At 51.4% G+C, this 19,463-nt stretch overlaps 1 protein-coding gene and 1 pseudogene across 1 annotated transcript in view; one reads left to right on the plus strand and one right to left on the minus strand.

Moving 5' to 3' along the window:
- The window catches only part of LOC136392387 (netrin-1-like), a 130,258-nt gene that overhangs the window by 71,624 nt on the left and 39,171 nt on the right, over positions 1-19,463 (plus strand). The window lies entirely within an intron of this gene.
- LOC136394475 (multiple coagulation factor deficiency protein 2 homolog pseudogene) lies at positions 9,234-14,331 on the minus strand (annotated as a pseudogene).

Below are 19,463 nucleotides of genomic sequence, written 5' to 3' on the forward strand. Positions count from 1 at the left end.
GGTGAATGTTATCTCTTCCCGGGATATTTCCTAGTTGTTTGCTGTATGTAGGTAAATAAGGAATGGATTTTCAGCCCTGGCTGGTGGGTTCAGTGGATAGAGAGCGTTGGCCTGGCATATGGATGTCCCAGGTTTGATTGCCAATCAGGGAGAAACAACCATCTGCTCTGCAATATGTCATAAATATCTGAACTGGTCAACAAGTAGCTCTAGGTCATCATTTTAAATAGCTTGTTATGTGGCTTGCTATAATTCATGTGAACAACTCCCTTTGTCGACCTTATGATGTAAATTATTGTTTTCCATTGTGGCGTTTGCTTTTCAATTACATTTGTGGATTTTCTTTCATTTAAAGGTTAATTTTTATGGTATGTCAGTTCTTTCTTCAATGACTTTGCCTTTGTCATTCTTCCGCCACACTGAAACTTTCTATTTCTCTATTTCCCCAAACTATCTGTTTTAATGCATGCTTTAAACATGCATTTTAACAGCCCGTCTGCCAGGCTTCCCTACCAGTTTCCAATTGTTGAGATACCCTATCCATTGTTCAGAGTCTATCTCAAACTTCTCTTCCTCCACGAAGCCTCCTTGAGTCTCTATAACTTGGCATTTTTTCCTCCACTAAATTCACAATATCCCGCCTATATTATGTTTATATCTCACTAGGGACTTTTATCACATTTTTCCTAATAGTTATGCTCTTTTTTTTATTATTATTAAGTGAGAGGTGAGGAGGCAGAGACAGACTCCTGTATGTGCCCCAGCTGGGATCCACCTGGCAAGACACTACCAAGTGATGCTCTGTCTGGCTGGGCCACAGCTCCATTGCTTGGCAACCAAGCTATTTTCGCGCCTGAGGCTGAAGCCATGGAGTCATCCTCAGTGCCCTGGGCCAACTTGATTTGAACTATTCCAGCCATGGCTCTGGAAAGGGAAGAGAGAGAGAGAGAGGGAGAAGGGGGAGAGGATGTATGGAGAAGCAGATGGTTATTTCTCCTGTGTGCCCTGACCAGGAATTGAACCCGGGACTTCCACACGCTGGGCTGATGCTCTATCACTGAGCCAACCGTCCAGGGCCCCTAATAGTTATGCTCGTTGAGGGCTAGGATAATCTTCCAAGTTGGTGATTCTAGTCTCATCCAACTCTATGCTTGGCGCATAGCGGGGCCTCAGTAAATACTTGCGAGATTGGATCGGATTGACTCTGGGTGGACTGACAGATCAGGTCTAGCTCAAGGAGTTTATTGGCATGATTCCTGAGCAAGACCAGACATGGGTTTCTCTTAGTTCCTTCACTGATTGCAGAATTCTCCATATTTGTGGTCTGCTGTTCCTAAGAATTGCACACTTGTTATTTGTTGGCTTTTGACACATGCTGACCCAGTGACATCTGGCTCTCTTGGCAAAAGGCCCAGCCCTTGGGACACTGTTATGAGCAAACAGTGCTCGAGGAGCAGGCCGGTCATGTCTAATCCAGCTCAGGGCCGCTGACAGCGACCTGGCCAGGTGAGTGGAGAACTTTGCCTTACCTTATGTAACCGAGCTCCAGCTGAGATTTCATCATGGGGCCAGGCTGGGTGGGAGACTGGGAGACCGCCTGGTAAGACACTGAGGTCCCTCTGTGCCTTCTTATTGGGAGACTTTTGAGCTGTCTCTAACACATAAGAGAAGATAATAAACATGACAAAGTGCTTGACTTCATTAGTCATCAGGGAAGTGCAGACAGAAGCCACAAGGCACTACCACTGCTTATCCACTAAAATGTCTAAAATGAAAAAGAGGACAGCGAGCACTGGTGGCCTACTCCACTGGCAGGAGTGTAAAGTGGTACAGCCCGTTTGGGAAAACTCTTTGCCCCTATTTACTGAGGTTGATACGTGCACACCGAACAACCCAGGAATGTTACTGCTCGCTGTTTGCCAGTAAGAAACCTGTACCTATGCTTACCACGAGACATGTGTTATAATGTCCGTAGCAAGACTCTCTGTAATCGTCCCGGCCTGAACCTGAGTCATAAATACCCATCAACAATAAAATAGAAAAATAAATTGTGATGTATCATGCAGTGGATTGCTATACAAGAGTGGGTGCGAATAACCCAGAACTGGATGCAACAGGTGTCTGAACCTCACACACGTAACGTTGAGTTTACAGAAAGGCAGACACGTGCTATATGAGCCTACTTATATGAAGTGTAAACACAGGCAAAATGCGTGCTGTTAGAAGTCAGGCTATTGGTTACCCTCCCTGGTTGGGTGGGGGTTCATGGCTGTGGGGGAGGGCAGCGGTGCTCTGGTTCTTGATCCTGAGCGCTGATTACATGGCTGTATTCATTTTGGGAAAATTCCATAAACAGTACGCTTACCTGAGCAATGTTCTGACAAATACTAAATGTCAAGAACAAGTTGAAGAGGAATTGACGGGTATGTATCCCAAAAGAATCGAAAACAGGACTTGAATAGATATTTGCACGCCCATGTGGACAGCAGTGTTATTCACAATAGCTAAAAGGTGGAAGCAATCCAAGTATCCATTGACAGATGAATGGATAAACAAAATGTGGTGTCTGCATATATACAATGGGATATTATTCGGCCTTAAAAATGAAGGAAATTCTGACACATGCTTATACGTGAAGGAGCCTTGAAGACATTATACTAAATGAAATAAGCCAGACACAAGAGAATGCATACTGTATGATTTCCCTTACAGGAGCTTTATATAGTAGTCAGATTTATAGAGACAGAGAGTAGAGCAGTGGTGGTCAGGGCTGGGGGAAGAGGAGGGGATGGGAGTTACTGGTTAATGGGTACGGAGTTTCAGTTTGGGAAGATGAAAGAGTTCTGGAGATGGATGCTGGTGATGGTTGCACAACAGTGTGGATGTACTTAATGCCACTGGAGTTGTTACATTAAAAAGTGGTCAAGGCCCCTGGCCAGATAGCTCAGTTGCTTAGAGCATCGTCCCAATACACCAAGATTATGGGTTTGATCCCTGGTCAGGGCACACACAAAAAGCAACCGATGAATGTATAGATAAGTGGAACCACAAATCAATGTTTTTTCTCTCTCTCTCTCTGTTCCCCCCTTCCCCTCTCTCTCTAAAATCAATGGTCAAGATAGTAGATTTTGTTATGCATATTTTCCACAATAAACAAATAGATGATTGCCAATGATTATTGAGAGTCCGAAGCCAGCTCTGCGGACGGCCCGCAGAGAAGCCCCCGGGACGCCCAGCTGCTGAGCCCAGGAAGGGCGCTCTGAGCGCAGAGGGGCCTGGAAATGGGCCGAGGGCTGGAGAAGGCCCCGCACGACCTTGAAGGTAACAGCAGGCTCAGAAGCACCAGTCAAACAGGCTGCCAGGTCGACACTGGCACGCTTGAGGGCGTCCGTGCCAGCCGGAGTGAGACTTCTGTCTTGCTCACGCGTCCAGGCAGAACGTTTGCCCCCACGACACCCCAACCCGGCTGTTTTCTGAACTCAGCACAGCCTTCCCGTCAGGTCCTGGAGACAGGGAGGCTTCCGAGGGGGCGGTTTGGCCTGCGGACGGGCGGGACGTCCCTTGTGGGCTTTATTCTGTATGGCGAGAGGCCGGAACCACAGTCTTGACATGCCAGCCAGGGCCTGCTGCCCACAGGACATTTCAGAGTCGAATTCTTCCACGCTGCGGGGCTGGACTGTCTCAGGGCCAGGCCTGGACGGCAGGGAGGCCTCCAAGTGGGGCAAGGGTGGGGCGACCTGTTGCCAAGTCTCACTGTGGCAATAGAGGCTCTGCTGACCGCGCGGGGCCCGCGAGAGACCCAGCACCCCGGGTCCCGAGGAGGCGCCCATTGTCCTCTGGGCCCATTGAGCATTGAGGACGGAGCTTCGGTGTCCCGTTTGGGACAGAGCCCTGGGGGACTGTGCAGTCAGGTGTTCTGTTTTGCGTGTCTACACTTTGAAATGGGAAGGCACGGTGTTAATGCCTCTTGTACCAGCAGAGACTGGGTTCCCAGAAAAGCTTCTTCCTGACACCTGGACTTCAGGGGTCCCCTGGCTGGTCGGCTCTGGCCACTCTGCCTGCCTGGTCCTGGGAGGTTGGCTTTTCCCTCTCCACTGCCCCACGGACTTGTCATTTAGGCAGCCAGCCACCACTCCGGGCGTTCACTGGAGAACCTGGAGACTGGAGTATGTGTATGGTGGCCTGGAAAGGCTTAAGAACATTTTTGGGCCGAGGAAAGAATGTTTTCAGTCGGCAGGTGGATGTAGGAGGCACTAACCCAGAATGATTTTTCCTGTGCTGATGGTTCTGTTATAAATCGATGGAGACATGGGAGTTCTTGGGTGTTGGTGATATGATCCTTGGCTTTTGCATGGAGAGAGGGGTGGGGGCGAGGGCTCCATGCTGAAAAGAAACAGGCTTTGCCCTTAAAGGTATTTTTGTTTTTGGTTCCTCAGGAATCTCGCTTTCTTCTTCCCTCCCTTCCTTCCTCCCCCCCCCCCTTTCTCTCCCTTTCTCTCTCTCACCCCTGCCTCCACTCCATGCCGTTGATGGAGAGCAGCCACCCTCTTTCTGGTTCTTTAGGAATCGTGAGACGACCCCTCCCCACCCCGTGGGTAGGATAGAAAGGGAGGCGGCACACAGATAGAGGGAAGAGGGCTGAAGAGAAGGAGGAAGGAATGAACGAATGGGGAGCAGCTATGTGCCGGTGTTCCAATCAGAGCGCGTCTGGGAGGTGGGGGGCGGGGCTAGGAGACCTTCTAGGCCAGTGCTGCCCGAGGTGTGGCCCCAGGATTCATCAGCACCCCCTGGGAACCTGGTAGCAATACAAATTATTGGGCCTCACCTCCGACCCACTGGACCAGCACCTGCATTTTGGTGGTAGTCTCCAGGGGACTCACATGCACCTTGAAGTTTGAGAGGCGTGGGATGGGCCGCACGTCCTGGCCCAGGGCTGCGAGGTGGCTTGTCTGTGAGACCTCGCTCGGGGGGATCGCAGCGGTGGGGCTTTCTACCTGCTGGGTAGGTGCGGTGGGGCAGAGCTAGCACCCGACTGGGTAGGTGCGGTGGGGCTTTCTACCTGCTGGGTAGGTGCGGTGGGGCAGGGCCAGCACCCTACTGGGTAGGTGCGGTGGGGCTTTCTACCTGCTGGGTAGGTGCGGTGGGGCAGGGCCAGCACCCTACTGGGTAGGTGCGGTGGGGCTTTCTACCTGCTGGGTGGGTGCGGTGGGGCTTTCTACCTGCTGGGTAGGTGCGGTGGGGCAGGGCCAGCACCCGACTGGGTAGGTGCGGTGGGGCTTTCTGCCTGACTGGGTAGGTGCGGTGGGGCTTTCTACCTGACTGGGTAGGTGCGGTGGGGCTTTCTACCTGACTGGGTAGGTGCGGTGGGGTTTTCTACCTGACTGGGTAGGTGCGGTGGGGCAGAGCTAGCACCCGACTCTTGGCACTGAGGATCTGCGCCTGGGCCAGCCCATTTGTCGTGTACTGTGGGGACAGAGGCTTTGCATGAGCTGTTACATAGAAAGATGATAGAATTGTGAAGTTGGAGACCTGCCTCAGGGCTAACACACAGAGCTGTGGACCTGGTTCTGATCAGCAGTTTCCATTGGTTGCTGACGTTTCAAAACATACTTTGTTCCATCAACAACAACATCATCATCATCATCATCATCATCATCATCATCACAGCACTGACCTTTTTTTTTTAGCAAGAGGGAGGGGAGGAGGGACAGACAAGGACAGACAGACAGGAAGGGGAGGAAGATGTGAAGCATCAGTTCTTCACTGTATCACCTTAGTTGTTCATTGATTGCTTCCTATATGTGCCTTGAAGGGGGGGGGCTCCAGCTGAGCTAGTGACCCCTTGCTCAAACTACTGACCTTGGGCTCAAGTCAGCGACATTGGGCTTTAAGTCAGTGACCTTTGGGCTGAAGCCAGCGACTTTATGGTCATGTCTATGATCCCACGCTCAAGCCAGCAACTCTGTGTTCAAGCCAGCAACCTTGGGGTTTTGAACCTGGGTCCTCAGCATCCCAGGTCGACACTGTATCCACTGCGCCACCACGTGGCCAGGCAGCACTGACCCTTTATCAAGCGTTTACTGGGATCTGTGCCCTGTGTTTAGTATGCAGGTTATCTCACTTGTCACACCAACCACATACTCGCTTAAAGCAGAGGAAAAACTGAGGCTCCGAAGGAGAAGTAACGTGCAGTCACTCGTGTGGATGGTGGCCGAGATGGGGTTTGGACCAAGGCCCATGTGACTTCTCCACCACATTTATTTCCACTGGGGAAGTTATGTACAACGTCGTACATTTTGTATTTGTGACATTTTCCAACTTTTATGATTCTGGGGCAGAAGTTATTTTGATAAGCGGCAAATCTGTTTAGTTATTATTGCCATATGTTAAAATATATCAAGATATTTTATAGTATAAACGCTAATGTCTGTATCAGTTCAAGTTTCCACATGCGTTTTAATTATGGATGGAAGCGGGAATTCTCTGTATCTCAGCCAGTTGAGAGGATAGAACCCTCTTGCTCAAATACGTGTGATCTCTGCTGTTTTCCCCTCACCTCTCAAAAATGAAAGACACGGGGGTACTCTCTTCTCAGTTACAACTGTTGGCAGATTGTACACTGGAACAGAAAGCCGGGAGTGGAGAGGAGTCCTGTGTAAACATGAGGACATTGGAATGGGACAGAGATGTCCAGGGGATGGCTGACGGCTCTCAACTTCCCCACAGGTTGGGGTCACTTTGGTGATTGCTTTATGGTATTTCTAGCTTATGATGGTGGTCATGGGGGGTGTTGTAGGCAAGCTGTGGTCCATGGGTGAAATCCAGCCAGCCGGTTGTGTTGGTAAATAAAGTTTCATTGCAACACAGACATACTCACTCGTTTACACGCTCTCTTTGGTGGCTTTCACACCACCGTGGCGGGACTGGGTCAGTGAGACAGAAACCGTACGGCCTCAAAGCCGACAACGTTTCCTACCTGGTCCTTGACATGAAAAAGTTTGCCAGACCCAGGCCTAATATTATCTTTTGAAAATTTTCTAAGTTTTCTTTCTGCCGGGTGTCGCAGATGTTTGAAACTCATTCATTCATTGGTTAATTTATTTGTCAAGCATGGGTTATAATCATAGTGGTAAGACATCTTAGCTCAGGCACTGTGGGTTCACAAGAAAATAAAAGATGTAGTCAAAGACCACAGGCTTGGTAAGAAGAAACATTCAGTGAACTTGCTGTGGTCAGGGTTCTTGGCTGCCAAGAACAGCATCCACTCACTCAGGCAGAAAGGGATTCCTTTTTTCAATAATTTAGATAACTCTCAGAACTGTTGGGAGGACTGAAGGAAAAAACCCAACAACTTCAGGTGGACTTTCAGGAACAAAATCCCCAAACCACTCCCAGACCAAGTCACTAAGGGAGCGGCCGCCTCTGCCACAGCCGGGAAGTTGCAGGACCAGGTAGCGAGCCATCTCTGCCAGCTCCAGAACCACACCTCCCACGCAGCCCATCCCCTCAAACGGTGCCCCAGCCTGCCTCCCCCCTCTTCTCTCCACACTGAGTCACATGAAGGCCTGATTGACAAAGCCCGAGTCATACCCAGAACCTAGCTAGCTGCAAGGGAGTCTGAGAAGCGTTTCTGGCTCTCTGGCCTCGGGGTGTCGATCAGACAGTCCACAGCCGCAGAACTACTATCTCTATAGTTTTGCTTTGAAAGGTGAGTAATAGTGTTCAGCTCCTTTATGTCTATCTTACTGTATTAAAGTTTGAGAACTTCAGACACTATTCAGTAAAGATAGCAAATGAGATTGGCCCAGAATACCAAAATGAGCAGGAAGTGATTCTCAGACCCATCTTGCAGTCCCACCTTTTTATCTTTCCTTCTTTCTTTTTTTAAATTTTGTTTCATCAGTTTTATTTGTGCTACAGAATTCACTATATACATGTTTCAAAATAACAAGATCTTATAAGAATAGTTTACGGTTCAGCTCTGATTGCATAAACACTTGATCCAGGAAACCAGTTTTACAAACACATGTTTTCTTGTAAGAACGCATTAACGGAAAATAAGTTTCTGTACTTCTTACAGAGAAATGTATGCCATTTCCCCCCATCCAGTGACCATTTTCTCTCTCACAGCATGTCCATCGCCTGAATAACAGACCGAGTGACAATCTGATGCTGCTGCTCCTGTTCAGCTACTCTTGGGAGCCACTCTATTAAGAGTTTTTAGGCTTCTTTTTCTAATCTTGCCTGAGCTGAAAGAATTCATGTTTTCGACTAGAAGAGGTTGGTCATTTAAACAGCACTCCTACCCTATAACTTGTATCACGTTAATCCCTGTTCTTGGTGGATGACCTTTTCACTTCTCACTTGGGCTACGGCAGCTAGTAGCTTCACTTCCGCTGTGTCAAGCAGAAGGGATCAGTCCTTACCTTCCTAAGTTTCTAAACTGCGAAAAGGGAACCACAGATGTAAGAGTTAAACAGAAATATTAAGAAAGCGAAAGCGTTTGTTATTGACCAGAGCAGAAAACGCTTATAAATCCAAGGTCTCTCCTCGGTTGGAGAAGACATAAAAGAAATAAAGTATAAGGACATGGCAGCAGTTTTATAAAATATTGAAAAACTGGAACAAAACAAACCACATAAGGTCAGCGGTGTATCTTACCCAAAGTGCCGGAAGGTACAGTTTCTGTGGCTGCCCAGACTCAGTGTTTGACGTCCGTGTTGTGCTGTTGGCTTTAAAATAGCTTAATCAATACTCATTTGCCCAAAGCAAGCAGTCAGTTAAGCCAGGGGAACTTGACAGAACACTGGCCACGTTTTCCTGGGGAGACAGGACCCAGAAGGGGAAACATTAGGCATTCGGTCTCTTCCTTTACTGTTACTGAAAGTGTGTCCACTTGGCAAAGCTCGTCTTACCTTTCAGTTAGGGTGAATTAAAACCGAGAGCCCAGCAGTATTCTGCAGTCCAGCTCCCGGGTACTCAGCTCCAATTATCCAACATGCATCCTTAAAAAGATTCTTTCATCAAGCCCTTGTCCAGCAGGAGATTTAACGGTAACTAGGGAACGATGACACGTTCCATTTCTCATCATTTATTTCTCTCTCCCTCTCTCTCTCTATCTCTTGCCCTCGCCCCAGTAATAATTGCTACAAGTTGTTAACCACAATCTTTCAGCAGTGGTTGGACATGAGTTATTTTGCATTACCGAAAGTGTTCGATTGCATTATAATGGGTTACATTTGCATAACAGCTAGGAGATGGTCAGAAAAGGTCTCCTGTGGTGATTTTGCATGTTCAGCATTGTGGACGTCTCCATCATTGTTCTTGACACATCTCTGAAAACGCCGCCATCTGTTAAGTGAACCAGCTCCGCTTCGCCCATGGGTGGTGCCTGTTCGTTGCCTACCTCCTCTCGGAAGTCGGCGATGGTCGTGGATAGTTCTAGGCCATCAGGCACACTGTCGCCATCATGATCCTGCATTCTGAAATAACGGAGCTCAGTTCTTGTGGGGATCTCTCTGCCTCTGGTTTGTGTTGATGACACCCTCTAGATCAGTGGTAGTCAACCTGGTCCCTACCGCCCATTAGTGGGCATTCCAGCTTTCATGGTGGGTGGTAGTGGAGCAACCAAAGTATATATAAATAAAAAGCCAGATTTAACTATAGTAAGTTGTTTTATAAAGATTTATTCTGCCAAACTTAGCGAAAATCCGACATAAAGTACTTGGTAAGTAATTATTAAATTATTATTATATGCTTTAACTCTGCTTTATAAATTTTATAAAGTAAAGTTACTTCCCTACTTTGTTACCTTCCCCTTCCATTACTGTGGAACCAGTGGGCGGTTAGAAAATGTTACCACTAACAGAGATACAGCAGTGGGCGGTAGGTTTAAACAGGTTGACTCCCCCTGGTGTGGGTGTTCGTTACATGCTCTGTGTGTGCTCCATGTTCCTTTCCGGGCCCACACTGCCCGGGTGGGAGGAGCCAGCCCCGGGGCTCCTGGCCTCTGGTACTTGGGGCGCAAAGGCCCAGAGCAGGCCACGCAGGAAGGGGCCTCTGAGCAGCTGCAGAGGCTTTATAGTCACTGGTACCTTCTCCACCCCTTCCCCCACCTATTTCTCTTTCAAAGCTCCAGAGACACCCCCTTCAGGTAGAGGGAGGCAGGGGTCTCTGTCCTCCGCATTCTCAGAACACCGTGGGACCGCTCTCCAAGAAGCTGTGATATTCAGCTTCGTGGCATAGTTATGTGCTTGCATGCTGTTTTTCTTTTTATGTCTTTATTTTTCCAGTTTTTGTGTTTTAAGTAAGAGAACATTGTCGATACAGTACCTTGGAAGTACATTTCATTCTCCTGTTCAGTCCCATTGAACTGCCTTCTTCCCAAAGATGATTTATCTTTCCGTATTTTGCAACTTTCGCTGCATGTTGTGTCTCTGCACGATGCAGAGGGTTGTCTGTGGGTTCATGAGTTTATCGGAAGGCTGTCACACCAGGTGGGTCATTTTGCAACTTGCTGCGTTTCGGGGGGATGGACCCATGTTGCTTCATTGGGCTCTACCTCGTTCATTTTCGGGGTCCTAGGAAAGGACTCTGTATAATCGAGCTACAGTGCGGCCGTCCATTTCCTAGGGATGGCCGTTCAGCCTGCCTGCTGTTGTTCTCAGGATAAACATGGCCGCAGTCAGCACCTTTGTTTGCCCCTGGTGGGGTCGCGTGTGACACTTCCCAGCATAGACAGCGAGGACCAGAATTGTTTGGCTCTTTCCATCTCTACTAGATCCTGTCCCACTGCTGTCTACCGTGAGTGCTGCGGTCCCCACCAGCTCTCCGTGGAAGTTGTCACTCCTGCCCTGTGCCAGCCAACACTCCATACGATCGGACTTGTATATTTTCGCCAGTCCAATGGACGTATGGTTTCAATTTGCATTTGTCTTGTTTTAATTTGCATATGTTCTGATTATTAGTGGGGCCGAGCATCTTTTCATATGTGTCTTGGCTGTTCCTGCCTCCTTTCTGTAACCTGAGTATTCATAGTGTGTGTGTGTGTGTGTGTGTGTGTGTGTGTGTGCGTGTGTGTATTCTGTTGGGTTGTCTTTTCTTGTTTATCGGTTGGAGTTCTTTATATATTCTGCATGCAACACTTTGTTATATGTGGTGCCATTATTTTCTCCTAGTCTGTCATTGCCACTTTTCCCTTCTGTCCTCTGTTTTCTCTGACCTGAGTTCAATGCTAATGAAGCGACCATGCGTATAAAGTAAGGTGTCTCTAAACAGGAACACACAGAAAATGGAGTTTAACGTTGATCGGTTGGTGGAAATGTGACCAGAGACTTGTAGGAACCTCTGTCTTTCCCCTAGGAGCCTCGGTTCAGACTAAGCTAATGGAGTGTTACAGCAGCTTTAGAGTAGACCAAAGCCGCCATGAATAGTGAGAACCAACCGAATCTGAAAGTACCCACCTCTGAAGATAATTATACCATAAGATCCAGGAGCAATTGTCTGGAAACTGGCACCCTCTTCTCACCCGGTGAGAAGACACTTTGTGCGACTGAAGCCACATTCTTCAGCAGAGGACAATCTGAGATTAGAAGGCATCGGGATATGATGGAAATGGAGATAGAATAGAGGGAAAGATGACAAGAAAACTAAAAAGTCAATTGCAAGATCAAAATCCATACAGCACACAGTGAAGAGCAGAAAATGTGTCCAATAATGGATAAGTTAAACAAACACTAATGTAGCCATAAAGTGAACTAGGTATGATTCAGTTATGATGATGTTGTGCCTTATTTATTGACTTGCAAGAAGTAAGGGGGAAAAAAAATTTAAAGTAGCATGAGTATATGATGTTTTTAATTTTATTTTTTCTAAATATACATGCTTACTTAGAAAAAAGTCTGGATGACTGCATTAGGGCATCTAAGGTGGGGTAAATGTTACTTTTCGTATACCGCATGCATATGTGTCTGTGGTGTTTGAGTTTTTGCAAACAAAAATGTATTGATGTACCATATTTCCCCATGTATAAGACTCACCCTTTCCGAAAAACGTGGGGTCTAAAAACCGGGTGCGTTTTATACAGTGGTTGTAGTTTTTTTACTTGCATTTCCCGCTTTTTCTCGCTTGTTTTTGCACTCGTTGAAGACAGTGATACATCATCAGACACAGGTGAGGACAAGCTAATGGATGGGAGTTTTGACAGTGATAAGGAGCTGTATGAATTTTATGATGAATAAAAGTTGAGGTCAGTAACTTTATGTAATACATTTCCCCCCCCCAAACTTCAAGCCCCAAAATTAAGGTGCGTCTTATCCGTGGGGGAAACATGGTATTAACTTGAGTTAACAAACGGTCAGGTGAGGGTGGGGAGCAACAGGGGTGATCATGTGAACTGCTGGGGAGCACTTCCTGCTCCGGGCTCCACCTGACTGACAGCCCCTGCCACATTGTGTCTGTGACCATCTCCCTCTGCAGAATGCGGAGGCCTGGGGGCAGTTTTTGTGTTTCTAAAACCCGACAAAGTGGGCTGCATGGGTGGTGGGCACGGCCATTCTTCTTGGGGAGAAGAGGGGGAGGCTTCAGTGTGCAGCCTGGGGTTGTGTCAGAGAGAGCTCTGTCCCGAGCCCTTCTGTTCCTCTGGTGGACCCCTAGCCCCCGCCCCAGCCCAGGCTTCCTAAGGGTGGAAACCGGAACTGGAACCCCTGCCCCAGCCCGGCTTCCTAAGGGTGGGAACCGGAACCGGAACCCCTGCCCCCGCCCTAGCCCGGGCTTCCTAAGGGTGGGAACCGGAACCCCCGCCCCCCGCCCCAGCCCGGGCTTCCTAAGGGTGGGAACCGGAACTGGAACCCCTGCCCCCCGCCCCAGCCCAGGCTTCCTAAGGGTGGGAACCGGAACCGGAACCCCTGCCCCCCCCCCCCGGCCCCAGCCCAGGCTTCCTAAGGGTGGGGACCGGAATCCCTACCCCCCGCCCCAGCCCAGGCTTCCTAAGGGGGGGAACCGGAACCCCTGCCCCCCGCCCCAGCCCAGGCTTCCTAAGAGTGGGAACCGGAACCCCTGCCCCCCGCCCCAGCCCAGGCTTCCTAAGGGTGGGGACCGGAACACGTGTTGGGGGGACCCAGTGAAATGGAACACTCATGAACTTGAGCTCATGCATCCAGGTATGTTGAGGTGTGTCGAGACCGATTCAGGACGTTCGAGGCTTTTGAGAAAACTGTTGTGTTTTGGATGGAGCTCAGACAACGGAGGCAGTTTCGTGGGGTTCTGCAGAGGCCCGCTATGTTGCTGTCAGCCCAGCCCATCTTCCCAGGTTTGGGCCGGGCACAGGCAGCTCCCTGCTGTCCGCTAGTGGTTCCCTTCACAGCACCTACGTCAGGGAAAGGAAGCCGTATCTCTGCTGAAGTAGGGGTCCGTGTCCACGGGGGCTCCTGGGGCTGGACAGATCCCTCGGCGGAGATGTGGAGGAGGGTTCCGTAAACGCTCTAACTGCTCCCACTTGTGCGTGCGCCAGAGTTCACCTCGACCCGGCTCCGCAGACACAATGGGAGGCCCGGGAGGAACACAGACAGGCGAGGCCACTCTTTGCTCTGACTCATGTTTCCCCCAGGGCCCTGACACAGGGCTCTGACACGCTCTGAGGCTGCAGCCCCCAGGGACAACAGGCTGTGGTGTGGTCCCCGGAGGCTCTGGGGTGCCCCCCCCCCATGTGTGATGGAAGGGAGACCTGGGCCCTGTCCTCAGAGGAAGGTACCTCATGTCTCCCTCTCTGAACAGTGGAAGAGTTTTCCTCCCGTAAACAAAACAAAGAGCGGATAGGGAGGAGGCCCCAGAGGCAGGCTGGGTGGCCTTTTCTTCAACCTCTTGGCATTTGTTTCTCCAGGGGACAGATTGTGGAAGCCTCTTAGAGGCCCGGAGAGCCGCCTGTGGGTCTCATCATCCCACTTGGTTAACCGGTGCTGGCCAGGGCTCTGTTGTTTTTGGACAAGGGGCTGTGAGCTTTTCAGATCCTTGTCCACACAGGCAAGTGGCTCAGCAGAGCCCAGAACTCAGAACGACAGAGCAGGTGCTCGGCGGCGAGGGCAGGCGGCGTGGGACCGTGGGCAGAGCCCTCATGGGGTCAGGAAGGAGCCCCCAGTTGTGGCCCACCCACCCTCTAGCTGGGTGGCCTTCACAAGTCCTTGCCTCACCGGGCCTGAGCTTCCCCAGCCAGTCAAACTGGATGACTCCTGGGTTCTCTGCTAGCTGTTTGATTTCGTGAACCGTGGAAGGAGCCGCTGTGGGGGTGGGGGCATCCCCCTGACGCCCCTCCTCTCCGGCCCCTTTCTCTCCCATGGCTCACGGCTCGCTTGCCCCTACTTTGTTTCTAAAGCTGAAATCCCAGGCCTTTCTGCGGCCGGAGGAAGATGGTGCTTGCCTTAGCTTGAAAACGGGGCCCCGAGGACGCTGCCATCCATCACGTCCTCATTGTCACGTTAGAAGGTCCCAGAAGGTCAGCTTCCAATGGCCTCTCAGCACAGAGTCTTGTTTGTCTTGCTGGGGGACCGCCCTTTCACAGAGCCCGTGGAAAAACACCCCTTGTCCTCCCAGAAGAGGTGATAAGAAATGTGTGATTTTGAAGGTCGAACAAGAAGTAGAAGTTTGGGGGAAATTCATGCCGTATTCAAGTCCAAGCCCAGGGTAGACATATTTTTAAGCACTGAGCACATCCTTTCTCTTTTATTTATACGTTGATTGAGTGTATTTTGTCTACTTGCAGGAAGGCCGAGGTACAAGGGGTGGCTTTTGATATGAAAATGTGTATTGTGACTCCCTTGAATGGAGAATGGGAGAGGGGCCAGGATGGCTCCCACTCGTTGGAGGGGAGGGCGGGCCGCGGTGCAGGTCCAGCCCAGCTGGGAGCGACACCGGGGCCGCGGCCCGGCCTGAAAGGGTGCTTTTAGGAAAGTCTGGATCAGACATGATGTTATAGGAAAAACTGCAGCGTCTAAGGAAATGGCGCACGGATAGAGAGAAAGCCGGAGACGGGGTAGGGAGGCAGAGAGGACATAAAGCAGACTGTCCTCGGGAGCTGGGGTGAGGGGCCCGCGCCCGGCCGGGCTGCAGGGAGCATGGCGGAGGCGCTCTGCCTCTCCAGGGAAAGCAGAGCCTCGGGGTGGAGCCCGAGCCCCATGGCGGGTCGGCGGCTCCGGTCGGTCGGCGGTCGTACCAGGAGCCGGGCCTGTGCTTTTCTGCAGCGGTCAGGACAGACAGCTGAGACAGCCCCTGGCCCTTGGTCTGTGCCTGCAGGAGAGGCCATGCTTGCGCCCCCTCACCTCGACCCCCACTCCTCTGGGCTGGGGGACAGGGTCCACAGCAGGAGAAAGGAGTCATCTTGTCCAAAAGACACCCTCCGGAAGGGAAGGAGAGGCATGGAATCTGCCCCCCTTGGTCCCGTCCACGTTGTGAGCGGAGAGAGACAGGGGCCACGTCGGAGGCTGCAGGCGGTTTCCTGCAGGGCCTGGGAGTGTGGGCCCGCTCTGCCAGCCTCAGATCCGGCCCCCGCCGCCGTCCAGGGGCCCCCGGCTTCCTCCCCTGTGAAAGGAGGTCACTGTCACTGCCTGCCCGCCTTCTTTTCTCTTTATGTCAATACTTCATTTATACCCTAAACAGACTGTTATCTGTTAACTTCCCCAACTTTTAAGACGCTAACTCATCAATATTAGTTTAAAGTACCCTTCTGTGTTTGTCTCCTTGTCAAATCAGAGTGTTGGGGGGGGGGTGACATTTCCTTGTGAACCCCTGATGCATACGGCCTTTTAAAAGGACTTTGGTTACTAAAATGTCCTTGTCTAGACATCTCTGTGAGTTGATTAAAACTAATAATAAACTAAAATCAGGGTACCTTTCTAATTTGTCATGGTATTGTGGTAAGCATAACTCATGAATCAGGTGCAGATGTAGATCAAAACAGCAAGCGAGTCTGGTGGGCAGAGGCCGGAGCTGCTTACTCTGGGGGCAGTGGGCGGTGAGCACCCTGGGGGCCTTGTTGGGAGGCGGGTGGAGGTGTTGACAGCTTGAATAGGGCCACTGGCAAAGGGGTTCATTCAACAGCAAGCCTCGTGTTGACAGTCCTGGAGTTGGAATGACTTGTCAGGACTCCCTCACACAGAAGCAGGTGTTCCGTGGATGCCACACCCCTCCGGGTGCTCCTACTGGTCTGGAGCTCCACCCGCCCCGTCCTCACCCCAGGCCGGACCAGAGGGGCCGGGTGTTCACTCTCCCTGCTGTTTCACATCTGGAGGAACGAGAATTGCACCTTCTCCACATCCTCACCCAGCACTCGTGAGCCTAGACATCCTAGTAGGTCTGCATTGGTGTCCCCTCGTGGTGTGGGTTTGCATTTCCCTGGTGGCTGCTGGTGTTCAGCCTCTTTTCCCGCACTTCATTGGCCATCTGTATATCTTCTTGGGGAAAATGTCCATTCAGACCCTTTGCCAGTTGAAATTGGTAAGTTTGTGCTTAGGAGTGCTTGAAGGAAGGTCTTGCACGTGGCAAGTGCTGTGTCAAGGATTGGGAGGGTCCCCGGGACTTGGTACGCCTGACTTCTCACCCACCTGTGCTGAGGATTTCGGGGGTGGGGTGCTTCATCACTGACCAAACATGCAGAAGCTGGTGGCTTTATGTTTCCTTCCAGTATTTCCCCACTCAGGGAGAGGCTGGAACATTTGTGACCCCACCGCGGGCCAAATACCCACCAGACTTTGTGTGTGTGTGCGCTTGGGGGGGGGGGGGAGATTCCGAAGTCCCTGTGGCAGGACACAGGCCTGCCCACCCTGGCTGCCTTTGGTGGTGACCTCGTTGTCACTCAGCATTTGAATTCTGTGCACCCACAAGCCCCTGAGCGGCTGCTGGCAGGGTGCTCAGGCCCTGTGGCCACGCCGAGACATCCCGTGTCCTTCCCCGCCCCTGCCCCCCAGGCCCTGTGGCCACGCCGAGACATCCCGTGTCCTTCCCCACCCCGCCCCCCAGGCCCTGCAGCTCCCTTCGGGCTGGGTTTTCTGCGATCACATCATTCCCGTGTTGTCGTGTACCAGCTGCTTGCTGTTCGGGTGGCTGTTTGGCTTCGCATAAGCTTTCCTTCCCATTTTCTTTTTGCTTAAAAATACTCGGGTTTTGCCCTGGTCGGACAGCTCGGCTGTTAGGACATCGCCCTGGACCTCAGAGGTTGCCGGTTCGATCCCCAGTCAGGGCACATATGGGAACAGATGTTTCTGTCTTTCTCCCTTCCTTTCTTGCCAAAATCAATAAATAAACGTTAAAAAAAATAACTCAGGTTTTTTTTCGAAGAGTGGATCAGTTGATCAAAGGTTTGGTTTGACCTCAGCTATTCTCAAGGTCAGCAGGTCCTCCAAGAATGAACACCATTTTGTTCGACACCGTTGTAGCGTTGATGAGAAGAAACATGAATGCCTGGGCCCCCGTGGGGAGTGTGCACATTCCCCCAGGTCTCTGCGGCGTTCGCTGGGGACTCCCGTTTCACCCTCATCCCCGAGCTGTGCGTGGATGGTGACTGGCAAGTCGAGATTGTCCCGGGAAGAGTGAGCAGGAGGGTGTGTGTGAGTGGCCCTCCGATGGACGGCTTCCTGTCCGGGGCAGATCTCCGCCTGCGCTCGCCTGAGCTGCCTGCCGCAGGGGCGCCGCGCACCCGTGACCCGGGATGGAAATGAGCGGGTTGGAAAAATAATGATTTGACTTGTTTTTATTAATCTTTCTTAAGTGTATGCATAGCTCACCTTTATTTCAGGGTTTAATATTAGAAATGTTCTAAGTCTTTATTGAGAAGGGTGGTGATGTTTTTGTGACCAGGAATACGCTGTAGGAACTGCACGCTTGTTTATATCAACTTTAGCCTATGGTGAATTAGTTCTGCTTCGACTCGAAGTTTCCAAGAACCTACTGATGTGAAGGTGAGGACCTCTTTGACTCTTCCTCGGAGACATGTTGTGAGTTCCAGGCGACGAGACACCCGGGGACCTTGAGGGTGAAGCGACCAGGCTCTGTGTCACCCCGTGTGGTGGGACGAGGAGGGCGGACAACCCTGTAGCAGTGCAGGGTCATGAAGAGCGAGAAGAAATCAGGATGCAAGGGTCCCGACGGACACCCTGGGCAGATAGCTGAATGTCCTCATTAAGATCCCCATGAGGATGAGCCGATCGTACAGGGAACTGGGTCCCAACGGCCAGCTTCTTAATGACCCCCCCCCCCCCCCCCCCCCCCCGGTGATAGGACTCCTGTCCCCGCCCCAAAGATGGTTTTCTCCTTCTTCTCCTAACGGCCATTTCTATTGATGCTGAGTTCACCGTGGTCCCCTTGAACTTCCCTGCTCCCTCTCCTCGCTGTGCCGGGGACAGGGGACAGTTGATTTTTCCTTCTACGATACACTCTCTAGCGATGGCCCCTCCTCCTATTTTTGATTTCCTCTCCCATCTTTTCCATTAACCCACACCTGCTCAGAGCAGGCTTCCTCTGAGATTTTCCCTGCGCGGCTCCGACACCGCTTTTCTCCCTGGGACCCGCGGCATTTCTGCGCGAGCCTGCGACAGTGACTGTTCGGGCCCTGGGGTCATTTGTGCCGGCTCACCTGCGCTCAGGGGAGGCCTTGCCCCCTTCCCACCCCGTCTGTGCCCCTGAGCAATGTGATCTGCAGCACCCCCACCCCACCCCACCCCCGCCACCCCCATCTGGTCAGCCACACCAGGGCCCAGCCCAGGATTGGCAGCTCCGGGTCAGTAACACGTTTTGTCCCCGGACACAAAACAGCTGCCCTTCCACTTCCACAAAACGCCGGACCCTCCATCGCCCACCTCCAGTCTCTTCCTGCCCCTGCGATCAGGGGCTCACACCTGCGTCCCTAAACCAGTCCTCCTGTGGCCATTTCCAGACCTCTGTGTGTCCCAGTCACCGCCCCTGACACCCTCCAGTTTGTTAGGGACCCTCTTCTTCACGTGGGAAACCGGGAATGTGCCCCGGTCAGCGCCCAGGGGGCGTGTCTTTCTCAGTTGGATGCACTTGGAGAGGGGACACATCTACAGAGTTAGTTTCAGAGTTACAGCAGTCCTCTCCCCACACCCTGACGCCCCCTCCCGTCTGATTCATAACCAGCGCACGGTGACTTGGACGAGAGGCTTTGGGGTTAGGGCGATGGCTTTCATTTGGCCGTGATCCTCCTGACCAAGGGCCGGGACTGCTGTCAGGTCTGACCTAGAGCCACTGAAAGGGTCCGGAGGGACGGTCACATACCCAGGAGGGGGGCGGTCATCAACGCTGAACTCCAGCCCCTTCATCTCGGGCCTTTGTTTCAGTCTGATCAAGCTTCTTTGTTGTTGTATTTCTCCTGCTATAAAGGCAAGACCTGTTAGTTGTCGGCAACTTAGAAGGTAATAGGCTAGGAAAGAAAGAAAAAGGAAGAAAAGGCAAGTCACTGT

This window comes from Saccopteryx leptura, chromosome 2, assembly GCF_036850995.1.
Source record: "Saccopteryx leptura isolate mSacLep1 chromosome 2, mSacLep1_pri_phased_curated, whole genome shotgun sequence".
NCBI lineage: Eukaryota > Metazoa > Chordata > Mammalia > Chiroptera > Emballonuridae > Saccopteryx > Saccopteryx leptura.